Source organism: Amblyraja radiata, chromosome 1 (genome assembly GCF_010909765.2).
Source record: "Amblyraja radiata isolate CabotCenter1 chromosome 1, sAmbRad1.1.pri, whole genome shotgun sequence".
Lineage (NCBI taxonomy): Eukaryota > Metazoa > Chordata > Chondrichthyes > Rajiformes > Rajidae > Amblyraja > Amblyraja radiata.
In genome coordinates, this window is record NC_045956.1 from 66,729,258 (window position 1) to 66,756,736 (window position 27,479).

The 27,479-nt window shown below is 41.7% G+C and overlaps 1 protein-coding gene and 2 long non-coding RNA genes across 4 annotated transcripts in view; 1 reads left to right on the forward strand and 2 right to left on the reverse strand.

The window, feature by feature from the left end:
- The window catches only part of sec24d (SEC24 homolog D, COPII coat complex component), a 150,639-nt gene that overhangs the window by 67,793 nt on the left and 55,367 nt on the right, over positions 1 to 27,479 (reverse strand). The gene's annotated exons all lie outside the window — the stretch shown is intronic.
- On the forward strand, positions 661 to 26,479 carry LOC116974907. Its single transcript, XR_004412484.1, has 3 exons — positions 661 to 670; positions 1,504 to 1,511; positions 26,300 to 26,479. It is a non-coding gene; the product is annotated as an uncharacterized LOC116974907 (long non-coding RNA).
- Positions 19,029 to 26,803, reverse strand: LOC116974900. Its single transcript, XR_004412483.1, has 3 exons — positions 26,581 to 26,803; positions 23,491 to 23,493; positions 19,029 to 19,042 (listed from the first exon to the last, which is right to left on the reverse strand). It is a non-coding gene; the product is annotated as an uncharacterized LOC116974900 (long non-coding RNA).

Below are 27,479 nucleotides of genomic sequence, written 5' to 3' on the forward strand. Positions count from 1 at the left end.
GAGAACACGGATAGGTGACATTTTGGGTTGGAACCCTTCTTCAGAAAAAGGAATTTGTGCTTTGAGGGTAGGTGTAGGTGAGGTTCTAAATTTGTACTTTGCATCCATATTTATCAAGAAGGAGATGAAAGACAATAAGATCAGTGTGTAGAATACTAATGTGCAAGGGCAGTACGAGATTAAGGAGGAGGTGGTGTTGGGACTCTTTATGAGCATTGAGATGTATAACTTTGAAGGGCCTGATGGGGTCTACCCCAGATTATTAAGAGAGGCAAAATAGGAGATTGCAGGAGCCTTGACGAAGATCTTTGTATTTTTTCTAGCCACAAGCAAGGCCTCAATAGACTGGAGAGTAGCTAATGTTGTTCCTTTGTTTTGGAAGATGAGTAGAGAGAATCCAGGGAATTGTAGGTCAGTAATCCTCACATCGTGGTCGGGAAGTTATTGGAGAAGCTTCTTCTTCTTTACTGCCATTTGGAAAATAATGGGCTAGTTCGGAACAGTCAGCATGGTTTTGTATGCGACAGGTCATAACTTACTAACTTGATTATGTTTTTTGAGGAAGACACCAAATGTGATCAATCCAAATAGGATGGTGGATATGGTCTGCATGGGTTTTAGTAAGGCATTTGATGAAGTCCCCCATGATGAGCGGATCCAAAAGTGAAAGGTGTATGATATTCACAGTGACTTGATTGTATGGATTCTGAGCTAGCTTACTGAAAACAGAGGGTTGTGGTGGAATAATGTTATTCAGGCTGGAGGTCTGTGACCAGTGGAGTTCTGCAGGCAACTGTGCTGGGACTTCTGTGGTTTATGATATATATAAAATAATTGGATGTAAATGTGGGTTGGGTAGTAGGTAACGCCAAGTGCTGGAGATACAGACTGCATTGAATGTTGTCAAAGTATACAGCAGGATATAGAAAAGCTGCATAAATGGGTGGAGAAATGGCAGATGGAGTTTAATCTGAGTAAGTGTGATGTGTTGCACATTGGGAGGTCGAATGTAAGGGAGAAGTATACACTTAATGGCAAGACCCTTAACAGCAGTGATGTACGGCGGAATCTTGAGGGCCAAGTTTATAACTCACTGAAAGTGACAACAGAAGTAGATAGAGTAATAAATAAAGCAGAAGGTATGCCTGCCTTCATACGCAGGGCATTGAGTCAGTAAGCCATGGTGCACCTTTCTATACCTTTGTTATATGACTGGTTAGACTGTATTGGGGGTATTACGTGAAATTCTGGTCAATCCATTATAGGAAGAATGTGAAGTCTTTCGTGAGGGAGCAGAAGAGGTTTACTAGAATGGTCCCTGAATTAGAGGTATCAGCTAAGAGAGGTCGACAGGTTTGGATTGTGTTCTCTGGAATGCTGGAGACTGGAGAAACCTGATAAAAGTATATAAAATAATGAGAGGCATAAGTAGGGTGGACAGTCAGAACCTTTTTCCCCCAGGGTGGAAATATCAAAGACTATTGTGCATAGCTTTAAGGAGAGGGGCAAAGGTTAAAGAAGATGTATAGGGCAAGTTAATTTTTTTACACAGATGGTGATGGGTGCAAGGATTGCACTGCGAGGAATGGTCGTAGAGGCAGATATGACAGTGGTGTTTAAAAGGCTTTAGATAGGCACCAGGGTAAGCAGGCAATAAAGGGATATGGATCATGTGCAAACAGATGATATTTCTTTATCTTGGTATCATGTTCAGCAGAGATATTGTAGGTCAAAGGGCCCTTTCCTGTGCTGTACTATATTTTATGAATGATTGAGAACAAAGTGTCTTCAAGGATGCCGGAAGATTAATTCTGAAGCAGGTGAGGGGGGCAGTGGGGCGGAGACCAGATCACATGTTATGCAAGGAATGAGGCTGGACCTGGATATTCAATCAATTATCCCATAATAGGCCTCCAGTTCTTTTGTTCAATGTTGCAGCTAACATCTGGCATGGGTTCACCTGAAATCAGCTCTTTTAATTTTGTACAATTTGTGCAAAGGAAAACTAAAACCTTGCCTGTTGAACATCTTGTCACAATAGCCAACACTTAAATGACTGGAAAATACCAAAGAAAGGATTAGACCCAATCCATGACCCAGGATGAGGGTGCACAAAGTGCTCTCCAACCCAAAGTATTACTACTTGCATGTGGAGAACAACATCTGCTAACATCTTCCAAAGCAGAAATACCTAGAATGGGCAGAAGAATTTCTAAGAAGCATACATCATATTTTGTTGTCAGCAAAATGTACTGATGACTTATTTGGTAAGTTTTTTAACCTGTGGTGAGGTAGGAATGCCAAAGCAGTCATCGGTTACATTGCAGCTACTCTAGATAATCAAATGCAGATGTGATTTAACCTGCAGCCAAGCCACTGATCTACTCATTCTGGAATGTTAGATAACTTTGAAAATGGTTGCGTCATTTTTGGTATTTTGGTATCTCCTGTACATTGACTTCAGCTCAGCGTTTAACACCATCATCCCACAGAGACTTGTGGAGAAACTAACCCTGCTGACCCTCAACACCACCCTGTGTCACTGGATCTTGGACTTTCTGACAGAGAGACCGCAGTCAGTCCGTGTTGGCAAGAACACTTCAGGCTCGATCACGCTGAGCACCGGCTCCCCTCAAGGCTGTGTGCTCAGCCCGCTGTTGTTCACATTGCTCACACATGACTGTGCTGCCAGATTCAGGGACAATAAGATCATAAAATTCGCGGATGACACAACAGTGGTGGGACTCATTAGCGGAGATGACGAGTCAATGTACAGGGAGGAAGTGGAACAACTAGTGGACTGGTGTGGCAAAAACAATCTAGAATTAAATGTCGACAAAACGAAGGAGATGGTTGTCGACTTCAGGAGGGCGCAGCCAAAGCATACACCCCTCAACATCAGTGGCACTGCAGTGGAGAGAGTGGAGAGCATAAAGTTCCTCGGTGTGCAAATTACAGACAGCCTCACCTGGTCCAGGAACACCACTGGGACCGTCAAACGGGCCCATCAGCGACTGCACTTCCTGAGGAAACTAAAACAGGCCTCACTCCCCACCAACATCCTCAGGACATTCTACAGGGGTACGGTGGAGTCTGTACTCACGTACTGCATAAATACGTGGTACTCCACCTGCAACTGCTCGGACAGGAAGGCTCTGCAGAGGGTAGTGAGGGGAGCAGAGAGGATCATTGGTGTCTCCCTACCCTCGGTACAAGAACTGTTCCAGAGCCGCTATCTGAAAAAAGCTCAGAGAATTGCTAAGGACAAACTGCACCCCCTCCACATACACCTGGATCTCCTGCCATCAGGCAAGAGATATCGAAGCATCAAAGTCCGGACTACAAGACTGCTAAACAGCTTCCTACCACAGGCTGTGAGGCTGCTAAACAGTCACTCTGTACTCACAGTCACTTGATTCTGCGGCTGGCACGGATACTTTAATAACTGGCACTGGCCACTTTAATAACTGGCACTGGCCACTCAAATCAGCTGCCCCGGACATTTTTATGATTGGTTTATTGTATTTTAACGTTGTGTTTTACCTGCTTTTAACTATTTATTTATACTGTTCCATCAGGGACTGGATTGTTTTTAGTGTTATTATGTGTGAAACGTTTTAAATTTCATGTGCGATGCTCCGCTATTCCCTGGGAAACGTCTTTTCATTTTGCACTGTACAACTGTTGCTTGCAAGATGACAATAAAGGTTGATTTGATTTTGATTTGATTTGTCAGTGGTGTTACTTATAGCATCCAACCAAAGATTGTTCATTTAAAAAAAGGCATAGCACTTGATTTGTGCACAGTTCTAACAAATAAACATCATAAAGACTTATTTTGCACAGAAATGGATATCACTACCAAGACCAACATTTATTGTTGTATTTATTGGAGAATCCCAAGCTTTCTACCCATTGATTATAAAGAAATGCCAATATATTTATGTGATTGCAGTTGACCTTATTAATAAATAAAATTCTGCCAAGGTTGGGAAAAATTCACATGACCTTTTCAACTTCTGTTTAAAATTTCCAGATGTCCATTGCATGCAGTCTTATGCTTGACTTGCAAAATGCTGGTGTTAACTCTATATTACCACATGTACACCATCATTTATAACTGCAACTGAGATACCAAGGAGTTATCTCTGAAGATTTTCAACCACATTAAAATAATCGTTTTACATTTGTGAAACACCTATGTATAGAAATAACGTATACCTTGGTAAAAAAACCTCATAACACAATAAAATACTTTACGTAATATACCTTACTAATGATTCAGCTTTCGCAACACTTTACTATTTCATTTAAATGACATACAAGGCATATGTTTATGCACATCTGTAAAGGCCAGGCATACTTAAGATTCAAGAGATTCAAGAGAGTTTATTGTCATGTGTCCCAGATAGGACAATGAAATTCTTGCTTTGTTTCAGCACAACAGAATATAGCAGGCTTGAATACAGAACAGATCAGTGCGTCCATATACCATTGTATAAATATATACACACATGAATAAATAAAACAGATAAAGTGCAAATAAACTGATAATGGGCTATTAATGTTCAGAGTTTTGTTTGAGTTGAGTTTAATAGCCTGATGGCTGTGGGGAAGTAGCTGTTTCTGAACCTGGACGTTGCAGTCTTCAGGCTCCTGTACCTTCTACCTGAAGGTAGTGGGGAGATGAGTGTGTGGCCAGGATGATGTGGGTCATTGATGATGCTGCCAGCCTTTTTGAGGCAGTGACTGCGATAGATCCCCTCGATGGTAGGGAGGCCAGAGCCGATGATGGACTGGGCAGTGTTTACTCCTTTTTGTAGCCTTTTTTGCTCCTGGGCACTCAAGTTGCCGAACCAAGCCATGGTGCCATCGGTCAGCATGCTCTCTACTGTGCACCTGTAGAAGTTAGAGAGAGTCCTCCTTGACATATCAACCCTCCGTAATCGTCTCAGGAAGTAGAGGCGCTGATGTGCTTTCTTTATAATAGCATCAGTGTTCTCGGACCAGGAGAGATCTTCAGAGATGTGCAAGCCCAGGAATTTGAAGCTCTTGACCCTTTCCACCATCGACACGTTGATATAAACGGGACTGTGGGTCCCCATCCTACCCCTTCCAAAGTCCACAATCAGTTCCTTGGTTTTGCTGGTGTTGAGGGCCAGGTTATTGTGCTGGCACCATTTGGTCAGTCGGTCGATCTCACTTCTATACTCTGACTCGTCCCCATCATTGATGCCTCCCACAACAGTGGTGTCGTCAGCGAACTTGATGATGGAGTTCGCACTATGACCGGCTACGCAGTCATGAGTACAGCAGGGGGCTGAGCACGCAGCCTTGAGGTGCTCCCGTGCTGATTATTATCGAGGCTGACACTTTTCCACTAATTCGAACTGTCTGTGGTCTGTGAATGAGAATGTCGAGGATCCAATTGCAGAGGGATGCGCAGAGACCCAGTTCTGAGAGTTTGAAAACCAGCTTGGAGGGGATGAATGTATTAAATGCCAAACTGTAATCAATGAATAACAGCCTGACATGAGTTTTTGTTGTCCAAGTGGTCCATAGCGGAGTGGAGAGCCAGCGAGATCGCATCCACCGTTGATCTGTTGTGGCGGTAAGCGAACTGCAGTGGGTCCAGGTTTTTCTCGAGGTAGGAGTTAATTTGCACCATGATCACCTCTCGAAGCACTTCATCACCACCGACGTTAGTGCCACTGGTCGATAGTCATTGAGGCACCGGTATTATTGATGCCCTTTTAAAGCAGGTGGGAACCTCGGATCTCAGAAGTGAGAGGTTGAAAATGTCCATAAAAACTCCAGCCAGTTGGTCCGCACAGGTTTTTAGAACACGACCCGGTATACCATCAGGTCCAGGAGCTTTTTGAGGGTTCACCCCTCTGAAGGATTTTCTGACGCAGGCCTCTGTGACTGTGACTGAAATACCATCACAGCGAATGGGGGCTCGAGAAGGCACATAAGAGTTCTCCCTATCAAAGCGTGCGTAAAACGCATTGAGCTTGTCAGGGAGTGATGCTACGCCGACATTCGAGTTGCCTCCTGATTTCACCTTGTAGGAGGTGATTGCATTCAGGCCCCGCCACAGTTGCCGAACATCTGTCTCATCCTCCAGCTTGGAGCAGAAGTCCCTTTTGGCCTTTTTGATGGCCTTACCAAGGTCGTATCTTGACTTCTTGTAGACCACAGTATCATCAGACATGAATGCCCGGTGTCTGGTCTTCAGGAGAGTGCGGATCTCAAAGTTCATCCAAGGCTTCTGATTGAGAAACACTCGGAAGGTTTTTGTCGGGATACAGTCCTCCACACATTTCTTAAGATCATAAAATCAATTATTAGAGTTTAAATTTAATATTACATTTTGTTAGGAGGGGTTGCTGCACCAAATATCACTGAACAAGAGTATGGACCAGAATATCAGTTCTGATGGTTAGTGGGCCTGCATTTGTGGTACTGCCAGCTTTGCCACAATTCATCTTGATAGCCAGAAAATTGGAAGTGCAGTCAGAGATAGCTCAATAGTGAAATTAGTCAAAATAGGAATTCCAAGATCTAGACTAACAATCCACAGACCCGAGTTCAAAGATCCCCCTGACAGTTGTGAAATCTAAATTGGTAATAACCTAAATTGTCCTAAAAACATATCACCACAAAAATACTGGATTGATGTACAAACTCTTCTTGGTCACCAACGTCCTTTAGGGTGGGAGATCTCCCACACTTACTCATAATTTGATCATTTAAACTTATCAATGTTTGTATTTCTACTGCATTAATTTCTTCCCCATTCACAATCAAGGGTAGTGAATTTAGTGGTAAAAATAACTTCAAAAAGTATTATGAGTGAATCAGCAAGAGCTGAGTGATTATACCAGGCCAGCAATGCTGTTGCTGAAAAAATAATCTTTTCCCCATGGAAATGGCCACAAAAGTAGGGATGATCGAAAGTTGACATCTAAACCAAGTAACTCTGATAGTTCTGTCATGCACTCTGACATAACGATCCAATTGGCTCAATCATGTCTTTCAGTAATGTGATTATGATGCCTTTGGAGTCTGACTTTAGACAGGACTTTGATCTCATTGCATAAATTTGACTTTAAGCTCTTGGAGCAGTAAAGACAAACTGTTAGGGGTTGGTCTCAGTGTGTGGGTGTACTCAATCAGGAAAAGCACATTATTTGTGCAATTTTCATAATAACAATGCAGCATCAGTAGCAGTTTTGATATTAAAGTGATTGATTCTGAAACATTCATAAAACTAGAGGGTGCAGGAAAAACTCAGCAGGTGAGGTAGTATTTGTGGAAAAAGAAACGGTAAATGGAGAGTACAAGAATCTTCATCAGTTAAATGGAATTGACCTGCTGAATGATTCTTGCACTTTTTGCTTATATTTCAGATTTGCTGCAGTTTATTTATCTTTTGTCTCTGCAGCAAATTGTTTTCACTGATGTAAATGTGGTACCTGTATTAGAATATCAGTGAAATGAGTTCATACCATCCATAAACTGCAAGCTGACAATTCTCTTATTTCTAACTTCCTACTTTGCACTGCAGATTAATATTCAATTCAATTCAATTCAACGTCATTGCACAAATACTAAGTATGGGTACAACGAGATGCAGTTTTGCGTCAGTCTGTAGTAGTAGTGCATATAGAAATTTAAAAAAAAGAAGTTACAGAATAATCAAAAATACAGAATAATTAAACAATGGGGACGGAGGGACCGGAGAAATCTATCGGCGGGACTCCGAGTTCAGCAATGTGATGGTATAATTGTAGAAGCTGTTCCTCATCCTGCTGGTACGAGACCTGAGGCTCCTGTACCGTCTCCCTGATGGGAGGAGGGCAAACAGTCCATGGTTGGGGTGGGAGGGGTCTTTAATGATCTTCCCAGCCCGTCTCAGACACCGTTTTCGGTGGAGGGCATCCATGGCAGGGAGCAGGGCACCGATGATGTGCTGCGCGGTTTTCACCACCCGTTGTAGTGCCTTCCTGTCCGCAACAGTGCAGCTGCTGTACCATACCGTGAAGCAGGTGGTCAGGATGCTCTCGATGGTACAGCGGTAGAAGTTGGTCAGTATCTGGGGGGACAGGTGGGCTTTCTTGAGCCTCCTCAGGAAGTAAAGGCGCTGCTGTGCCTTTTTGATCAGCTTGGAGGTGTTGAGGGACCAGGACAAATCCTCCGAGATATGTACCCCGAGGAATTTGTAGCTGGAGACGCGCTCCACCTCAGTCCCGTTTATATGGATGGGGGTATGACTGCCTCCTCTGACCTTCCTGAAGTCGACAATAATTTCCTTCGTCTTCTTGGAGTTGAGGACGAGGTTATTGTTGGCACACCAGGTTGTCAGGTGCTGGACCTCCTCTCTGTAGGCTGACTCATCGTTGTCACTGATCAGTCCTACCACCGTGGTGTCGTCAGCAAACTTAATGATGGCGTTGGATCCGTACTTAGGGATGCAGTCGTGGGTGAAGAGGGAGTAGAGGAGAGGGCTGAGCACACAGCCCTGTGGCACGCTGTTATAGTGGAGGAGGTGAGGTTGTTGACCCTAACAGACTGTGGTCTGTTGGTGAGGAAATCCAGTGTCCAGTTGCAGAGGGAGGTGGAGATGCCAAGTCCGCTGAGTTTGGTGATCAAGCTGGCGGGGATGACAGTGTTAAAGGCAGAGCTGAAATCAATGAACAGCAACCTGATGTAGGAGTTGTTGTTGTCCAGGTGGGTCAGGGCAGAGTGTAGAGCCGCTGATATGGCGTCCTCTGTAGACCTGTTGGCCCGGTAGGCAAACTGATGGGGGTCCAGTGTGGGGGGGAGGCTGGCTTTGAGGTGAGCCAAGATCAACCGCTCAAAGCACTTGGCAATGACAGGGGTGAGTGCCACTGGGCGGAAATCGTTGAGACTCCCTGTGGCTGACTGTGGCTATATATTTACTATCCGCAACAAATTGCTGCAATTTTTATTTTGAATTAAATAAATCTTTACCACTCCAAGCAATCCTGCTGTGATCTTTGTGAATGAAATAATAAACTCTGTGACCAGTCATTTGGGACAACACCTGCTTTTCAAAATGTAGGGAGGGTATACTTAGCAGCAGTTCAGCAGTATTAAAGGAGGTAGATTGAGACCACATAATAATAATAACCATTATAAATAAAATAGGTCCCATTCTGCCAGAAGTTCTCTGTTTGCAGGAGGTCAGTGTAGAAAGCCAGATGCAAAATGCATTACCATGCTATCTTTAATTACAATATAAGCTTCTAGTATTTTTCTTGCTTCTTAGTTGTAGCTAGGTAATTGTGTCCGTTGCTTGTGATCATAAACTTCCTACAGCTGTTTGAATAATTCAAAAATACACAGCATGAACTGGGATTATCACAGGAATGGATGCACACACAGAACCGAAGCAGATGGTCAAAAGGCACAATGAATGATCTTTGGCGTTGAGAAATCTTAATCTTGGGGCAATAGTAAATTGAAGGAAATTGGAGTAATTGCCCATTGGGCACCTCACCTGATCTTCAGTCAACAGAAATGAAAATCAGGACATATGCATACACTGCATAATGCAAAATCATTGTTCTCTACTAATCTGGTAAGTCAAACTTATTTTTGTTGGGACAGTTTGAACCACAATCAGTGGACAGCTTCTAAAAATGTAACAATGGTGTATTGAAAGGACAGGGGAGGGGTGGAGTGAAGAGGAGAGTTAGTTTGTGTTCACCTCTCCCCACCAGCCCACAATGGAGAAGTGGAACTGGGATCAGATGTGTTGGGAATCCTGATTCTGCTCCAGTTGGTGTAGAGTATTGGATCAGATTTACTCTTCAGTGAGAACAGGTGAAAACAGTCCTCAATCCATTCTAGTGGTTGAATGCAGTGGTTGAATGCAGATGGACGTAGTATACTATCCCATTAACATCTAACAAGCATCATTATAGAATTGACAGGCTGAGAGAAAACAGTGAAGCAAATTTGGTGCTATTGTGTAAAAATTGGTGGGGTTTCAGTAGATTATTTTGTATCGCTTCCACTTTTTAATTCCAGTTTATCGCTACAGTCCAACTGTCAATACATTATCTTATATCTGTTATTATAACAAACATATTGTGACGCCATGTTCAACCATACCACTCACCTGCTCTTAATCTTTCACACAATTCTCATCATGATTTTTTGAAGACAACCCCATATTAAATGAAGGTTTATGGTGAATTAAAGTAATCTCTATGGACAGGAAGTTTGATGGTTCCTGTGCGGTGGCTGTTTGTGGATAGTGACCATTAATTTTAATAGATGAATGAGTGGAAAGACATCACCAGAACATGTTCTGTCTGGGAAGAAATTTCCTATCTGACCATCAACCGAAGAGCAAATAAGCACAACTGAAGCACATCTCTGTGAAACAAACAAGTCAATCTGTTTTATGATTGTACTAGTCTGTAGAAGCACATCAACAGCTGAAAGATCCAAAGATAATAAAAGAACAAGATTGTATTATATTTTTTGAAAGTGATTCAGAGTTGAACAACTACTTTGATTGTTGCTTGGCTGTATTAGACACACTTCGGACAGAGTCGTAGGGATACCAGCTTCAAAGGCTCCTGATGAATCAACATGTCCTTTCCTGAGAATCCAGTGAGCAAGTTAAAGTTTACAGAATCAGCAGTCTCTTGACTTTTATGCCAATGGAAAGAGTCCCTACAATCATGATCTGTGAGGCTGCAGATGTTAACAAACCAGTAACTGGCAGAGGAAAGAGAAAAGGAGGAGGCAGTGCATTGAGTAGCTGTGCATAGGCACATGCAGGACATGAAGTAAAAATAAACTTACTGCTTTTTATTCATGTGTTTCAGGTTATGATTCTAATTGGGACTCACTTTCTTCCTCTATAACAAGGGTTCCCAACCCACGGTAAATTAACCCCCAGGGGGTAAATTTGTTGATTCTGGATTTGTGCTTTTTTTTTTCCCATTGACTGACTGTGTTTGGTTCTGGTATAACAGTATCTGTTCATCATTAGTTGTTCATAAATAAGTGAAATAACATGGTTATGTGCTATTAAAGTTGCCAGGGATAAACGGGACGAAAAAGGTTGGGAACCGGTGCTCTATAACTTCATCACACTCGGAGGATGGTGATCATGACAGAAGCCTCCTCATGGCGATCCCTGGAAGCGACGTGATGCACTCTGTGACGCGTCAGGCGACAAATCTGTCAACATGTTGGACGACGACAGGAGCCAACAGCGAGCTACATCGTCTAACACACGAACTAACAAACTAGGAGGATCATTTCCAATCTAATGCAAGGCTACTATCAGATTCAGCCAAGGAAGTAAAAGTACTTCTCTACATGGGTATATGTGCCAAAACAATAGTGTCAGGGTTATGTCATTTTTTTTGAGCCATGACATGCAATATTATTTGGATGAGGGGATTGAAGGCATTGTGGCCAAGTTTGCGGATGATACAAAAATAGGTGGAGGGGCAGGTTATGCAGAGAAATCAGGGACTCTGCAAAAGGACTTGGACAGGTTAGGAGAGTGGGCAGAGAAGTGGCAGATGGAGCAACGTGTGGTGTCTTTTATTTTGGTAGTGGGAATAAAGGCATAGATTATTTTCTAAACAGGGAGAGAATCCAGAAATTGGAGGTGCAAAGGGATTTGGGAGTGCTGGTGCAGGATTCCTAAAAAGTTAATCTGTAAGTCAAATCAGTAGTAAAGAAAGCAAACACAATGCTCGCATTTATTTTGAGAGGGCTTGTATACAAAGCAAGGATGTAATGCTGAGGCTCTATAAAGCGCTGGTCAGGCCGCATTTGGAATATTGTGAGCAGTTTTGGGCACCATATCTGAGGAAGGGTGTGCTGGCTCTGGAGAGGGTCCAGAGGAGGTTACAAGAATGATCCCAGGAATGAGTAGGTTAACATATGATGAGCGTTTGACGGCACTGGGCCTATATTTGCTGGAGTTTAGAAGAATGAGGGGGGACCTCATTGAAACATACTAGTGGGAGAGTCTAGGACCAGAGGTCATAGCCTCATAATTTTAAAGACGTTCTTTTAGGATGGAGATGAGGAGGAATTTCTTTGGTCAGAGGGTGGTGAATCTGTGGAATTCTTTGCCACAGAAGGCTGTGAAGGCAGGTCAGTGGATATATTTAAGGCAGAGATAAATAGATTCTTGATTAGTATGGGTGTCAGAGGGGTACTGATTGGGGATAATCAGCCATGATCACATTGAATTGCAGTGCTGGCTCGAAGGGCCGAATGGCCTACTCCTGCACCTATTGTCTATTATTGGGAGAAGGCAGGAGAATAGGGTTAGGAGGGAGATATAGATCAGCCATGATTGAATGGCAGGGTAGACTTGATGGGCTGAATGGCCTAATTCTACTCCTATCATTTATGATATTCTAATTTGCATGACAATCAATGTATCTTATGCATTAATAACTTGAATCCCATTGGAGACATTCATTGCAGCCAATGACACAGCATTAAGGCAGACTTGCTTTTGAATGACAAGCTGTACGTGGGGATATGTACCATGTAGATTTAACAGCATGGAACCAGGATGCCAGTGACAGGCACCCAGCGATAGACTCCAGCTCCCTCAGCTGGAAAAATAAAAGTACCTCAAGACCCTCTCAGTGGAATCAAGTCATTCCTTCAGCCCTGGCAGCATTGGGCCTTTTCACGGGGTTGCACAGTGGTGCAGCAGTAGAGTTGCTGCCCTACAGCATCAGAGACCCGGTTCGATCTACAGGTCTGTACGGAGTTTCTATGTTCTCCCTGTGATCTGCATTGAGTTTTCTCCAGGATCTCCAGTTTCCTCCCACGCTCAAGGTGTACAGGTTTTTAAGCTAATTGGCTTGGTAAAATTGTAAATTGTCACTAGTGTGTGTAGGATAGTATAAGTGTGCGGGGATCACTGGTCAGCACAGACTCAGTGGGCCGAAGAGCCTGTTTCCACGCTGTATCACTAAACAAAACCTTTTCCATTAAAGGCTTCCTTCTGTGGTTGAACCTCACAGAATTTGCAAAGTATGTATTTGCATTACAATTTAACCACAATGATGCACAGTTTACAATTGGTTTAAGTAAAATTCTGTTGATGAGCCAATGAAAATATTGCTCTGTGATAACATTTCTAGCTTATGAATTCCATGCCTCAACAATCTCCAAGTTAAGTCATTCCGATGTTTTTGATCATATTAGTAGCAATACAAGGCTGCAGTCTATCCGTTAACCTATTAGGTCCCCTTTTTAACTCAAAATACCCTAAACCATGCATCTTCTGGATAGTTAGTTTATAAATTCTATTGGCTCACACTGGGCATTAATATTCCTCCTTTTACCATCCACATCGCTCACTACACTTTCTCGGTTATATTTTATAACTTCATCGATTCAAGCAAAACAGAGGCAGACCCTTCGCCCCATCATGTCATCAAGTCCATACAATGTGGATTGTGAGCTTCCATGTCTTGGTGATACAAGTACTCATCGGATTATTTTGTGATTGTTGGAGTCATTACCTCAACAACCCTTCAAATAATGTGCTAGTTTCAAACCATCCTCTGTGTGAAGAGAATTATCCTTAGATACCCTTAAATCTCACGTCCCTTAATTTAAATCCATGCCCTCTTGTTTTAGACATCTCTCTAAGTGGTAAAAACAATTCTTATTATCAACTTTATCTATTGTAATTTAGTCTACCTCTATTTGGTCCCCATTCATCCATCTCTTCTCCAATGAAATCAACTTCAGCCCACACAGTCTCTCTTTACAAATTAAATTGTCTATTGTCTATAAATGCTCAATCTAGGGAAAATCCTGGTCAATCTCATCTGCAGTGGTGAGAGTAATATCTAGCATCAATCCTGGACTTTCCCATTTTGTGCTTGTGCCTATTATTAAGTCCAAGCAGAAGAATGCAAGCTTAGGTTGTTGCCAACATCTTCAGGTATGCGATGTACTTATGCAACAAGGCCACAATTCAATTCTGGTAACATTATGAAGGCAGATAAAGCATTTGATGTTATTTATATGTCATGCATTGGAGACCAGTAGGAAAGTAGCAGTAAGTCTTAAATGAAATATTATTGCCTGCCTTGTTATTAGTTAATGGGCTCAACCCTATCTGGGCAGCTGGTGGAGTGTCCCTGACATCCACCTACCTGCAGGACAAAGCTGCCTTTACTTTCCAACATCACCGATCACCCCTACTGTTTCTCCCCTATGTTCTCAATATCATCAGTGCTCTACCCTCACTCACAACTCCCTTGCAATTAACTATTTCCCTCCTAATCTCCCCACTCTCTTCACAGCGCACATCCTCCTTAATCTTCACTCTCCACAATGGTGGAAAATTACAAGAAAAAAAACCCAATTGAACCATACATTACTCCATGGACCTTGTTAAGTGGAAAGGGTGCAGAAAATATTAACAAGTTTATCACTGGAACTGGAGGGATTGAATTATAAATTGATGCTGGATAGGCTGGGACAGGAGAGCCAAACCAAGAGTGGTATATTTAGTGGGTCAGAGGTGTCCTGTTGTATCATTACATGACCTCTGCTGGTCCAGCAAAATGGATAATCCATCAAGACTCTGGAACCAAGGGTGCTGGCAAAAGGAGTAATAAAATCGATGGAGGACCCGTAGTACCAAGAAATATTGCAGGAATTACTCAAATATGTCGGGCAAAAACTTGTGACTGAGTAAGGTTTAATTTATACTGTACACTTCACATCATACGACAGGTTGCACATGGATTGAGAGGACAGTGATGTTAAACAGGGCTAGTTGGATGCTGCCACACCGTGGAGGTATTGACAGTTGGGGGACAAGTTTATTGCTACAGAGCAGATGGTGGTGGCATGTTATGAAATAGCTTTGGAACTTTGACAACTCATGTTATATATCACACACTTAAACAAGCAACCTTAGGAGAAGCCACTATAAATGTCCTGACTGTCAGTACACAGTGAATCGAGTGTAGCCACGTGTCCTTGGAAACCACAGCATTGTGAAAGGCTGACCATCTCGTTTAAGTGCTGCCCACTTAACCATCACTCAACGGCCAGTTTATTCAAGTGATAAAACAGTTGGCAACCTAAAATATTTAATTCAGAGTAACTGAACTAGACTTTTTGTTTTAATAATATGTATATTATTAAAATATCTAGTAGTGTGTTGTGTGTGTATATATGTGTGTTTGTATGTATATACATGTGTATATGTATGTATATACGTGTGTGTGTATGTATATACATGTGTGGGTGTGTATATATATCATATATATATATATATATATATAATATATACATATATAATATACACTACACACACACATACACATATATATATATATATGGCACCTTTGAGAGGGGGGCGGGATTAAAATGCCGTTTTCTCCTGCCTGTCGGAGTCAATCTTGCTCAGCCTGTTCAGCTGCTGAAGAAAAATCGATCCGACATCCATTCTCTGAAGTTTTTTTTAAATATCGCTGGACAATTTAATGGCTGGAGTAAAATAAAAATCGACTTCTAACGCCGTTAACGGCGACAACAGGATGGATCTCCCGGACGGGACAAAAAAAGGTGAGCCGTTTATTTTACATATAAACTTGCTTCTTAGGATTACTTTAATCCAAGTTTTACGTTGCGAAAAGGTGATTTAGGCCACATACAAACGGGCAGTGTTTTTCCTGCCGATATGGGGTTTAAATTCACTGCAAACCGCAACGTTCCAAACGATCGCGTTCCACAAAATCCCACTCGCAAGATGATTTAAATGGCCATTAATTTACGGGAATTAAACACTAAATTCCTTCCATTGGGCCTATAAATTCATGACAATGAGATTTAAAAACCATGTTATATTGTGAATTCTTGTGTGAATGTTATTTGGACACTTAGGCTATTTAAAAATGTTAACCTTTTCTTAAGAAATGGATGGATGTTTAGATCTAGTAATTGAATTTTGTAATTAGCTACAATTAGGTAACTAACTAATTATATGCTTTAATTTCAGGTCATCCAAGTAAGATTGTTACATATTTGTTTCAAAATGCTTCAATCTATAATAACTGAAAATTTCATTCAGTTCTCTTAATTTTTAAGAAAGTTATGGGCTTTTGACTGTCCTTGATCACAGCTTTTGAGTTAAGTCAATGGAAAAGCAATAGGGAACAAGATGCTAATTTCCGAGTATAAAAATGGCCATAACTTTTTTAATACTGAAGATATGAAAGTGAATTAGGTGTCAAATTAAACTTCTTTTATGCTTTATCTGATGGGACTTTGCCTGCCCATTCCTTCCACAGATACTGCCTTCCAGAAATGAGAGTGTTAATAGTGTGGTGTGACTATCAGAGTTGTGAGAAATTGGACACTGGACATTTAACGGAATCCATAACCTATTCACTCAAATATTTAATATTAAATGGTGTCAAATGTATTCATTTCACAAATATGACATATCTACTGCTAAAATGTCAACATTTCTAATTTTGCCCAGCCAGTTCTGTTGCTCTATATATTCAAATATTAAGGTCGTTGTTCTTATTGAGTGTCACATGATGTTTAATGCTCTGACTCCAATGCTCTACTATAATAAACTGGAACCATCTGACGAAAGTATTGTCAATAATGATCTTGCATCCTTTCTGCCTGGTCTTAAACATTATCCAGAAATATTTTATGATACGAGTTCTTCTCAAATAAAAAGCGTGATGGCATATTTTGGAAGCAGTTATAATATTGTTACAATAAATTTTGTTTTGTGAAGAGACTGGAAATTTTCTGACCTCAAAAATACATGAACAAAAAAAGTTTACTTTTATTACTAACACCAAAGTATAGAAGTATCAGTATATTATGTTTCCACCTTCATTTGCTTTTTTTTCCAACTCATCATATAAATACATTTTTTCATATATTACCAGTGCAGGCATTAATAATGTGCCATTTTAAGGGCAAGCATTATTTCAAAGTGCATTTTCTGCAAAATAAGCAAATTTAGATTTTTGAGATTATGGGAAATATAAAATATTAACAATTTCTCTATATTTTACATCTATTCAACTGCCACAGGCAATATGTCATTATATAAATATGTATTTATATGTCATGACATGGCTTTTTGCTTTGACATTTTTAAGAGATAAAGTTGCTTATGTTGGGGTGTAACAATGACTAAATATAAGAGGAGATTAGTGGCATTAAAAAAAACAGGCCATGCATGATCTACTCATAGACAAAAATATTAATTACAAATGTAATACTTAGGTCAATTTGTAATGTGCAGTTTAGCCATGCACATGTAATTACTCTGGAAATACCATGGTCAGTGACACAGGGTCAGTGTCAACAGGAAATTGCTGTGTACTGCTGTGGTTCCACTTAGTTCCATTTACAGTTGAAACCGTGGAACAGCGCATTATGCATTTACACAACGATTAACAAATACAAATATTACCTACCTTGGAAAATTACATGTATTTTCTTAACCAACCTTGCTGAACAATCATCTCTGTTATTCTGGAGTGATTAACATATTCAGTGACTAAAAGTACCCTTTAACCTTCCCAAACACCCATCCCCAAGAACTTTTATGACATATCTTCAATCTTACAAGTTCTGATTCAGTCTATTTGCTTGAATTAATGCCGGTTAAATTCACAGGCGTCCACAGAATTGATGCAAATATAGTTATGCAATTTTAATGTATTTCAGGATTTATTTCTGTATGTTAGATAAATACAAATTGATCACCAACCGCTTGATTATGACCCCACTAACAAACACCAGGTCATTATCTCCCAAACCCACATGTCTCATAATTTCTATCAATCTCCGCTTGACAGTCTCCAAACTAATAGTTCCCCAAAACTGCATTGCCTGTTTCTATCTCCTACCCAATATCTACAAACCAGACTGCCCTGGTCAGCCCATCGGTCATGCTTGCTCTTGCCTCACCAATCTCATCTCCTCAAACCTCTAATCTATCTTATCCAGTCCATTCCCACCTACATCCTCACCCACTCGCTACACCATAACTGTGCCCCACCACCCATCTTTACCATGGTCGTCCAACCCTGTGCACTTCCATTCCCCATCTGGAAGACTTCAGGATCCTCACTTTCTTCCTAGAAAAGAATCCAAATCAGTAGCCTTCAATTAACATAACCTTCTGCCTGGCAGAACCTGTCCTCTCCTTTAACAACTTTTCACTTCTCTCACTCTCTTCAAACATAGGTGTAGCGATGGGCACTTGCATGATTCCCAGCTATGTCTATCTATTCGCCAGCTACATTGAACACTCATTGTTCTAAATGTGCCCAGACACAACTCACCAACTCTTTCTCCACTACATCAAGCTGCATTGTGGCTGCCTCTGCGCCCATGCAGCACACATCTATTTCATCAACTTCACCACCAACCTACACCCGACCCTCAAATTCACTTTCACCATCTTTTACATCTCCTTCCCTTTGTTGATCTATCTGTCTCCATTTCAGGAGCAGACTATCCACAGACAACTACTAGACACCCACTGACCCACAATTACCTTGATAAATACCTCCTCCCAGCCTGTCTGTCGAACCTGTCTCTTTCCCACAGTTTCTCAGTCTCCACCACATGTTCCCCAGATGAGGCTTTCAACTCGGAGACATTTGAGATGTCCTCTTTCTTCAGGAGACACGTTTTCCCTTCCGCCTCCTGTTTTCCACACTTTTCGGGAAGTATTTTGCCCTCTCCACTTGGGAATAAAGGGGTAGAGTTTCCCCACCTCTTACATTTCACCCACCAGCCACCGTATTAACACATCAACATTTCCACTGGCTTCAATCTGATCCCACCACCTGCCACATCTTCCCCGCCATGTCACTTTCTGCTTGTCACAGAGACCATTCTCTTTGTGACTCCTTTGTTCGCTCATCCATCCATCCCCACTTACACCTCTGTACATCTACCCGATCTATTCCTCTTATGATACCTTTCATTCTTTTTGGGTAACCTTCAATCCAATGGCAGGAACACTGAATTATCCAATTCTAGATCTTCCCCCCCCCTCCCCCTTTCCATCTCATCTGCAGTTTTCTCTCCTAATACGTAGCAAACACCTTTCTTTCCACTCCCCCACCCACATCAAACAGTTCCTTCCCCCTCCTTCATCTGCTCATGACCCACACCTCCCACGCCAGGTTCTCCATTTCCCTTGTTCCATCCCCTCTACCCGCTCCCACCCTCCGCTTCACATTCCATTCCCCACATTCCTTTCTTATGGGATTCCACCATCTGCACACTTTTAACTTTTCCAATTATCATTCCCAGCCTTGGAATCTATCATATTATTAAGTAAAAAGTGGATACATTCTTCTTGTTTTACTTTTACACAGTAATAAACGCTGAACCCTAATGTGCGATGTGGTTGTTGACAAGTTGCAAAGTTCAATTACGCAAGATATTCCATGGTAAGTAGCTAAAGTAAGCAGAATGAACAATAATTTGCCTGAGTCATTCTTTCCTCCTAACAGAACAGAACCTGAGATCACTTGAAGTTTAACACAAGTCAAATAACAGCAGGATACATAAAGTTGCTGGCATTTAAGATGATGTTATTTGATAATAGTTATGAACAGAATTGTTTGTTCTATAATACGGCCGAGTGTTGACATGTGCTTGCATTTACATTAAAATAGGAATAAGAACAATATTTCTTTCCCTGTTGTACTCTGGGGAGTAATGTGGGGGAGAGGGATCTAGGCGCACAAATACATAGCTTACAAGCTAATTCCTCACTTATTTTTCCCACATCACTGGCTGGTTGAATGGGATCTAGGCAGAACAAATTCAAACTTCTATACTTAACCTGTCTGCTGCTGGTTTCAGATGATTTCAGTAGGCCTGTAGTGATCCTTGCATAAGTTGGACCATACACTCAAAGCAGGGAATAAGCTGACTGTTAATTAACAAGTCTGCCTCTAGCATGGTGATCCGCACCAATTGAACTCCATGTTAAAGTGAGAGCATTTAAAACAATTAATGACATGCTTTCAGTGCTTGCCACTTTTCAGATGCCTTGGTCTGAGTGGGTCACGGTATTCAAAGCTTTGCAGTTGTCAAAACTTTGAGAGGTTGTCCAGTCAATGTAATTCCAGGATTAGAAAACAGGGAATGCCTCCTCACTTTCACTAAATGGGGCATCTATGCCACACAGGTATACTCAGGAAGTGAGAAAGAACACTGGGTGGCGCCACTAGCAGTCTGTCTGTCTTTTCTTCTGTTTTTGTTATTTTAAGTATGTGTTAAAAGTATGTTTTAGTGTTCCTTGGTTTGTTTTATGTGGGGTGGGGGGAAACTTTTTTTCAAATCTCTTACCTCGATGGAGATGCGATTTTTTTCCGTATCGTATGTCCGTCCCCACTGCACCCCTAACATCGTGGAGTTGACGGCCTTTCCTGGAGACCGACCTTGCGCTCCAAGCCGCGGGAGTCTGCGGGACTTTAACATCGTGGAGCTTGCGATCCCTTTGCCGGGGATTGAAGCCCCAACTGCAGGGCCTGTGGACTTTAACATTATGAAGTCCACAGTCTCTGGTAAGAAGAGACCGACTCGGGAGCTCCATGCCGCGGAGAGAGTTTCTACCACCCCGACGCGGGATTTTCGATTACCCCGACAGGGGCTTCGATCGTTGGCTGCGGGGGCTTTGATCGCCCCGGCTGCAGAAGGTTTGACTGCCCCGACCGCAGGAGAACAAAGAGGAAGAAGACTGAACTTTATTGCCTTCCATCACAGTGAGGTATGTGGAATCCACTGTGATGGATGTTTATGTTAACTTTTATGTAGGTGATGGCTGAGTTGAACTGCAAGATTAGAATAAATACAATAATCAACAACCCCCTTGTTTTTTCTTTATGTGAAATATATGAACTGTGGTGCCGGCAGGAGAGGTAAACAAACTTCCTACATTTTCCCTGGTGCCTCTTAATCCTACCTTGTTCTTATTGAGTTTTCTGACATTTGGTTAATAATATACAGCAAATAGAATTCTCTTGCAGGTGGTTTCATGAATAGGAAGTACACGGAGCCATCCCAATTCATAATCATAACCAGTGTTGCGTAATTACATCTCTGTTACATTATCTCAATGGGTTTCTGCCTCAGTTCCCAATGACCCAAAAGATTTTCGAATTAATGGGAAGGAAAGCTTGAGAATGGACAACAGAGTAAGGTCAGGGCCAATTGCGAGGGGGGAAGTGAATACGGAGGTCAAAGTACTGTATATGAATGCGCAAAGTATAAGGAATAAAGGGGACGAGCTTGAAGCTCAGTTAGAAACTGGCAAGTATGATGTTGTGGGAATTACTGAGCCAAGAGGGCCAGGGCTGGGAACTGAATATTCAAGGGTATACCTCCTATCGAAAAGACAGACAGGTGGGCAGAGGGGGTGGGGTTGCCCTGATGGTGAGGAATGAAATTCAGTCCCTTGCAAGGGGTGACATTGAAACAGGAGATGTGGAGTCAGTCTGGATAGAACTAAGGAATTGTAAGGGTAAAAAGACCCTAATGGGACTAATCTACAGGCCCCCAAACAATAGCCTGGACATAGGGCGCAAGTTGAATCAGGAGTTAAAATTGGCATGTAGCAAAAGTAATGCTGTGGTTGTTATGGGAGATTTCAACATGCAGGTAGACTGGGAAAATCAGGTTGGTACTGGACCCCAAGAAAGGGACTTTGTAGGGTCCCTTCATGATGGATTCTTTGAACAGCTTGTATTGGAGCCTACCAGGGAGAAGGCAATTCTGGATTTAGTGTTATGTAATGAACCGGATTTGATAAAGGACCTCGAGGTTAATGAGCCATTAGGAGGCAGTGACCATAACATGGTCAGGTTTAATCTACAATTGGAGAGGGAGAAGAGAAGAGTAGATCGGAGGTGTCGGTGTTGCTGTTGAATAAAGGGGACTATGGGGCCATGAGTGAGGAGCTGGCCAAAGTTGACTGGAAAGATACACTAGCAGGGATGACAGTGGAACAAAAATGGCAGGTGTTTCTAGGAATAATACAGAAGGTGCAGGATCAGTTCATTCCTAGGAGGAAGAAAGATTCCAAGGGGAGAAAGGGACAACCATGGCTGACAAGGAACGTCAGGGACAGTATAAAAACTAAAGCGAAGAAGTACAACGTAGCAAAGATGAGCGGGAAGCAAGAGGATTGAGTAATGTTTAAAGAACAACAGAAGATAACCAAAAAGACAATACGGGGAGAAAAGATGAGGTACGAAGGTAATCGCGTAGAATTAACATAGCGAGAACATCAGAACTCGTAACACTAAGGGCAGGTACTCGGGAAACTTGTTAACCCGTGAAAATCTTTCAACATGATGAAAGATTTCCACGAGTCAAATTTACTCTTGAAGGAAAAGTTTTAAACTTTTAAACTCGTTGTAAGAACGTAGTAGCCCGTGAGTTTACTGTAGTGACTCGTGAGTCTACCGTGGGCACTTTAACTCAACGGGACAGGCAGCGTCTCTGGAGAGAAGGAATGGGTGACGGAATGACGTTTCCAAAATTCTGCTGCGTCTTTGTGTTACTCCAGCACTGTGTGTTCACTTTTTGTCAACCAGCATCTGCCCTTTCTTGTGTATGACATTATTTGTATCCGTGGCAGTTGATTGTCGCTCCCTTCAGTTTCCCAGGGGGTTGGGACGGGACTGGAGTTGGGAGGGAAATGTGGAGGGTGGGGGGAGGGGGGGGGAAGAACAAATATATGAAACACCAAAAACGGACAGCAGAGATGTCTTTGCTAAACCGCTACGATAATCCGACTATTGGTACGCTACTGTTTCCTTGACTACGGTAATGTGAAACGACTCTTGTACATTTAATATACCGACGATGTCTGGCAGTGAATCTCACTCTCTCAAATCCGGAGAGAGACACGAAAAGTTGGAGTAACTCAGCGGGTCAGACAGCATCTCTGGAGAAATGGACTAGGCGACTGCAGACTGCAGTCTGAAGAAGGGTCTCGACCCGAAATCTCGCCCATTCCTTTTCTCCAGAGATGCTGCCTGTCCCGCTGAGTTACCCCAGCTTTTTGAGCCTATCTTCGGTTTAAACCAGCATATGCAGTTCCTTCCTGCACCTCTCAAATCAGTGCCATTATTCAGTACTTCAATTTTTGTTTTGTTTTACTAATTCTGGATAATATCGTTGGTTGTATGCCTCTACCCCACCCCTGGTGCTTTAAGTGCATTTGTTTTTTCTTTTACCCCCGGGATGAAAAAAAATCAAATCCAGGAGTTCATCTGGAGCAGTTCTCAGATATAACAGCGAATGAAGAGAAATTGGCAGGTAAATTAGAAATTAATCCTTAAAGAGAGTGTAACTCGTTGGATAAATTAGATCGTCACTAGGCAGCATCTCCCACTCTCTCCCCTTCCCGCCCCCCCCCGTCCCAACCCCCTGGGAAACAGAAGGGAGCGACAGTCAACTGCCACGGATACAAATAATGTCATACACAAGAAAGGGCAGATGCTGGTTGATAAAACGTGAACACACAGTGCTGGAGTAACACAAAGACGCAGCAGAATTTTGGAAACGTCATCCCGTCACCCATTCCTTCTCTCCAGAGATGCTGCCTGTCCCGCTGAGTTACAGAGTGCCCACGGTAGACTCACGAGTCACTACGGTAAACACACGGGCTACTACGTTCTTACAACGAGTTTAAAAGTTTAACATTTTTACTTCAAGATTAAATTTGACTCGTGGAAATCTTTCATCATGTTGAAAGATTTTCACGAGTTAACAAGTTTCCCGAGTACCTGCCGTTAGTGTTACGAGTTCTGACGTTCCCGCTACGTCAATTCTACGTGGTTACCACAAGTTTGATTTGTTTTAAACTCGGGATCACTCGTGGGTGGACTCGCACCGTGAGACAGGGGTTTTAGTATTACTTTCCCAGGGCCAGGAATTTCAAGGCACATGTACTTTTACCATTCTGACAGTTGAGTGCATTTTAGAACTTTGTTACATTTCATTAACCTATCCATAAATGGATTGTCAGTTACAGACCATTTATCTACTTTACCAAACCCTTTCTAATATTAGTCTTTTATGGATGAATAATGATCTCAAGCCAACAGGAGACTACATATAATTCACAAAATGTCCCAAAGCAATTATGTACTTTTTTTAATAGCTGCAGTTTTTTAAAATGCTCATACCGTTTGTAGATCTTTTATATCTAATAGGAGCAGCATTAATAGCTTTCCTGCAGCATATAGTCTGAAACAGTGGAAGTTCCAGCTTTCCTGCCTCAAGGGGCTGTCCCACTTGTGTGACCTAATTGGCGAGTTTAGAAGAGTTTTTAAAAATGACATGTTGAAGACCAGCTTCGACTAGCTATGACTAGCTACGACTAACTTCGGGAAAAGTGGAGTAAAGAAGAACTTCTTCGATCTCCTATGACCACCCTTCGACTATGATGAAGACTACCTTCAATTACCTACGACTAACATGCTGACCTACTACGACCTACTGTGACTAAACCTACGAGTACAAAAAGTATTGATTTTTTTCCATGGCAACCTTTTTTTACTCGCAGGCATTTTTTAACATATTGAAAAAAATGCCGCGACCTAGCTGAGGCCACGAGTACGCGGAGACCACTCTCGAGCATGAAGGAGAGTTACGAAGACCTCCTACGACCTCGAGTCGACCATGCTGCGAGTATACGTCGAGGGCAAACTCGCCAGAACTCGCGGATTAGGTTGCCCAAGTGGGACAGGCCATTTATCTGCTTATTTACTCCTGCTCAAATGTAGCTCACTATTCTTTGGCTGAAATAATTAATAATTTACAATAATGGAAGACAACTGGTTTTACTGCTTGAAAATAGTCATCAAGACATTAACACTTCACCAGCTGTACAAACCATTATAGTCTCACAAGTAACACAAATAACAGCTACAAACGGACCACTGCAGATTAAATTTATATCAATCACATGCATTATTTATCATTCCCTGTAGGTTGTTTCTGAGAAATAACATTCAAAATTACAAAGTAATTATGCTGCCTTTGTTCTAAAAGATAACATTCAAAATAACTTTTTTATATAGTGTTAGCACATGTGTGGGCTTTTTTGGCAAAATATCATGGAAAACTATATAATGTGCCAGTTTTGGACTGTTGTTTACAGGCTGCAATATTTCACTCATCAGCCCTGAGTCGGAACATCATAATTTATGAGCAGACAGCAATTGTCTTGCAAGGTCATTGCTGCCTACCTAGAATAGTTTGGGATGTAAAAAAAAATGTGCTTCAGATAACCATTAAAAAAAAAATGTAAACTGACCAATAAATATATTTTTTCATAAGGAAAGAGCTTTTCAAGATTTTTACCATTGCCTTTCTGTTTCCAACAATGTAAAGGAAACATGTTTTAATGATGTGAGATAAACCTTACTTCTTTCTCTTAGGAATCAACCACACTAAAGGAATTCTGAGTTGGATTGTAAAATGTCTGAGCACATGGATTTCCCAACTTTTTTGTATTTCCAACAATGTTACAAGCTTACATAAAATAGTTTGGAAGTCATCTGCACTTTGAGATCTGGAAGTGTTACTCCAAACGCACCCACATAGATGACACTGAACTGTCTTGCTAGAACCAGGAACATTTAGGATAAATAATTAATGCTGCCATTGCAAGTTTCTCCATCCCAAAATTAAAATAAATGATAATGAGACTTCCTGTGGCGCCATGGAGCAGAAAGAGGCGCTCCTTTTAGCTCCGCTCCGAAAAATGCGTTAAAATGCATTAACATACCTGGAAAGAAAAATGGTCCGAATGAAAAATACTTACCGGCAGCCCGGCGTCGCGTAAGTGACGTCATCAGAAATTGACGTGTACCGACTGGATACCGGTATTTTTAAATGATTAAACGGATTCTGCCGACTGGACCTCAGACCAGACAAAGAACCCGACTGCAGGTTCTTCAAGAGCAAGAGAAAGTAACTTCTGAAGAAGCTGAGGGAGAATCTGAGGAAGAAGGACTTATTTCCACCATGGAAGAGCAAATACAAGAACAAACTTTAAGACGGGCTATGGCAAAAGACTTTGGAGGTATTCTGACTGAAAAGCTTGGAAAGCTAGAAACAAGACTTGATGTCGGGAATAAAGAAATTTGCGGAAAAATTGACATGCTACTAGTTTGCATCGAAGAGGTAAACACCATTTTGAAAGGAGAAATGAAACGGGTTGAAGAAGATCTTAGCAAAAAGTTGGAGCCCATTCTCCTCACTTCAAAAAAACAAAACAACGCTATCAGAGAACTCGAAGCTACTACTACGGACATCTCCGACACAACGGCAAAGACTGAAGGAAGATCTAGACCGGGTTTCTGGGCAACTGGCCAGCATGACCGACAAATGCCTAGATCTTGAAGCCCAGTCCAGACGTCAAAACTTAAGAATTGTTGGAGTGAAGGAAGGGAAGGAAAGTGGAAAAGACTCAGGTCTTCACTTCTCAGGTCAACTTCCTTCAACAGCTATTTAATCTGCCTGAGAGACCTAAAATTGATCAGGCACATCGAGTCCAGAGAGCCCGATCAGGTGCTCGAGCCCCACCAAGACAGATTATTCTTAAACTACACGACCTATCAGTTCTTGGAGATATCATGAAGAAAGTGACAAGCGCAGGAAGCCTGATGTTTGAAGGAGAGAATATAAGAATCTTTAGAGACTATCCAGCAGAGGTTGTCAAGAAGTGAGCTCTTTTCACCAAGACACGTGGTATTCTCAGAGACATCCCAGGCCTGAGATATGGAATAATGTATCCTGCCAAATTAAGGGTCACATACGGAGGATCGGAGCATTTCTTTATCGACTCAGAAGATGCATTTAAATATGCGCAAGAGTTAAAAAAGGACCTAAGGGATAAGTAGATAAGAAATAATTGACATAGCTCTGTTTGATCAGCAGGGCTATACCCTACTGACCTTTCACTGAACCTGTTTGTTAAATCGTGTGTTTAATGTACACCTTTTATATGTATTTATAAGGGGTAGACAAATATAATCTGTTTTTTTTCTAAAAATATATATATAAACCTGCAAATAAGATGGCCGGCAGGTTCACAGGCGTTTAAGTCTAGACATACTTATCAGAGATAGATTGACATGTAAGCGGGTAGATTGTTCAAGGTCCCCGTGCTTAAACCAAATGTTCAAGATCTTTGAACTTCTCAGCGTTTAAAACAATTTAAACGTATGGTAACGATATAATACACTAACAAATTATATAACTAAAGCTATTATTACCACATAAAATACTAACAAACGTACTAAACCGTTTATTTTAACCTAATACCTGATACTAATCCGTTTATTTTAATCTACCTAATAGTTACGAGATTTACGAATTCTAGGCAACGGTCAATCTATTGG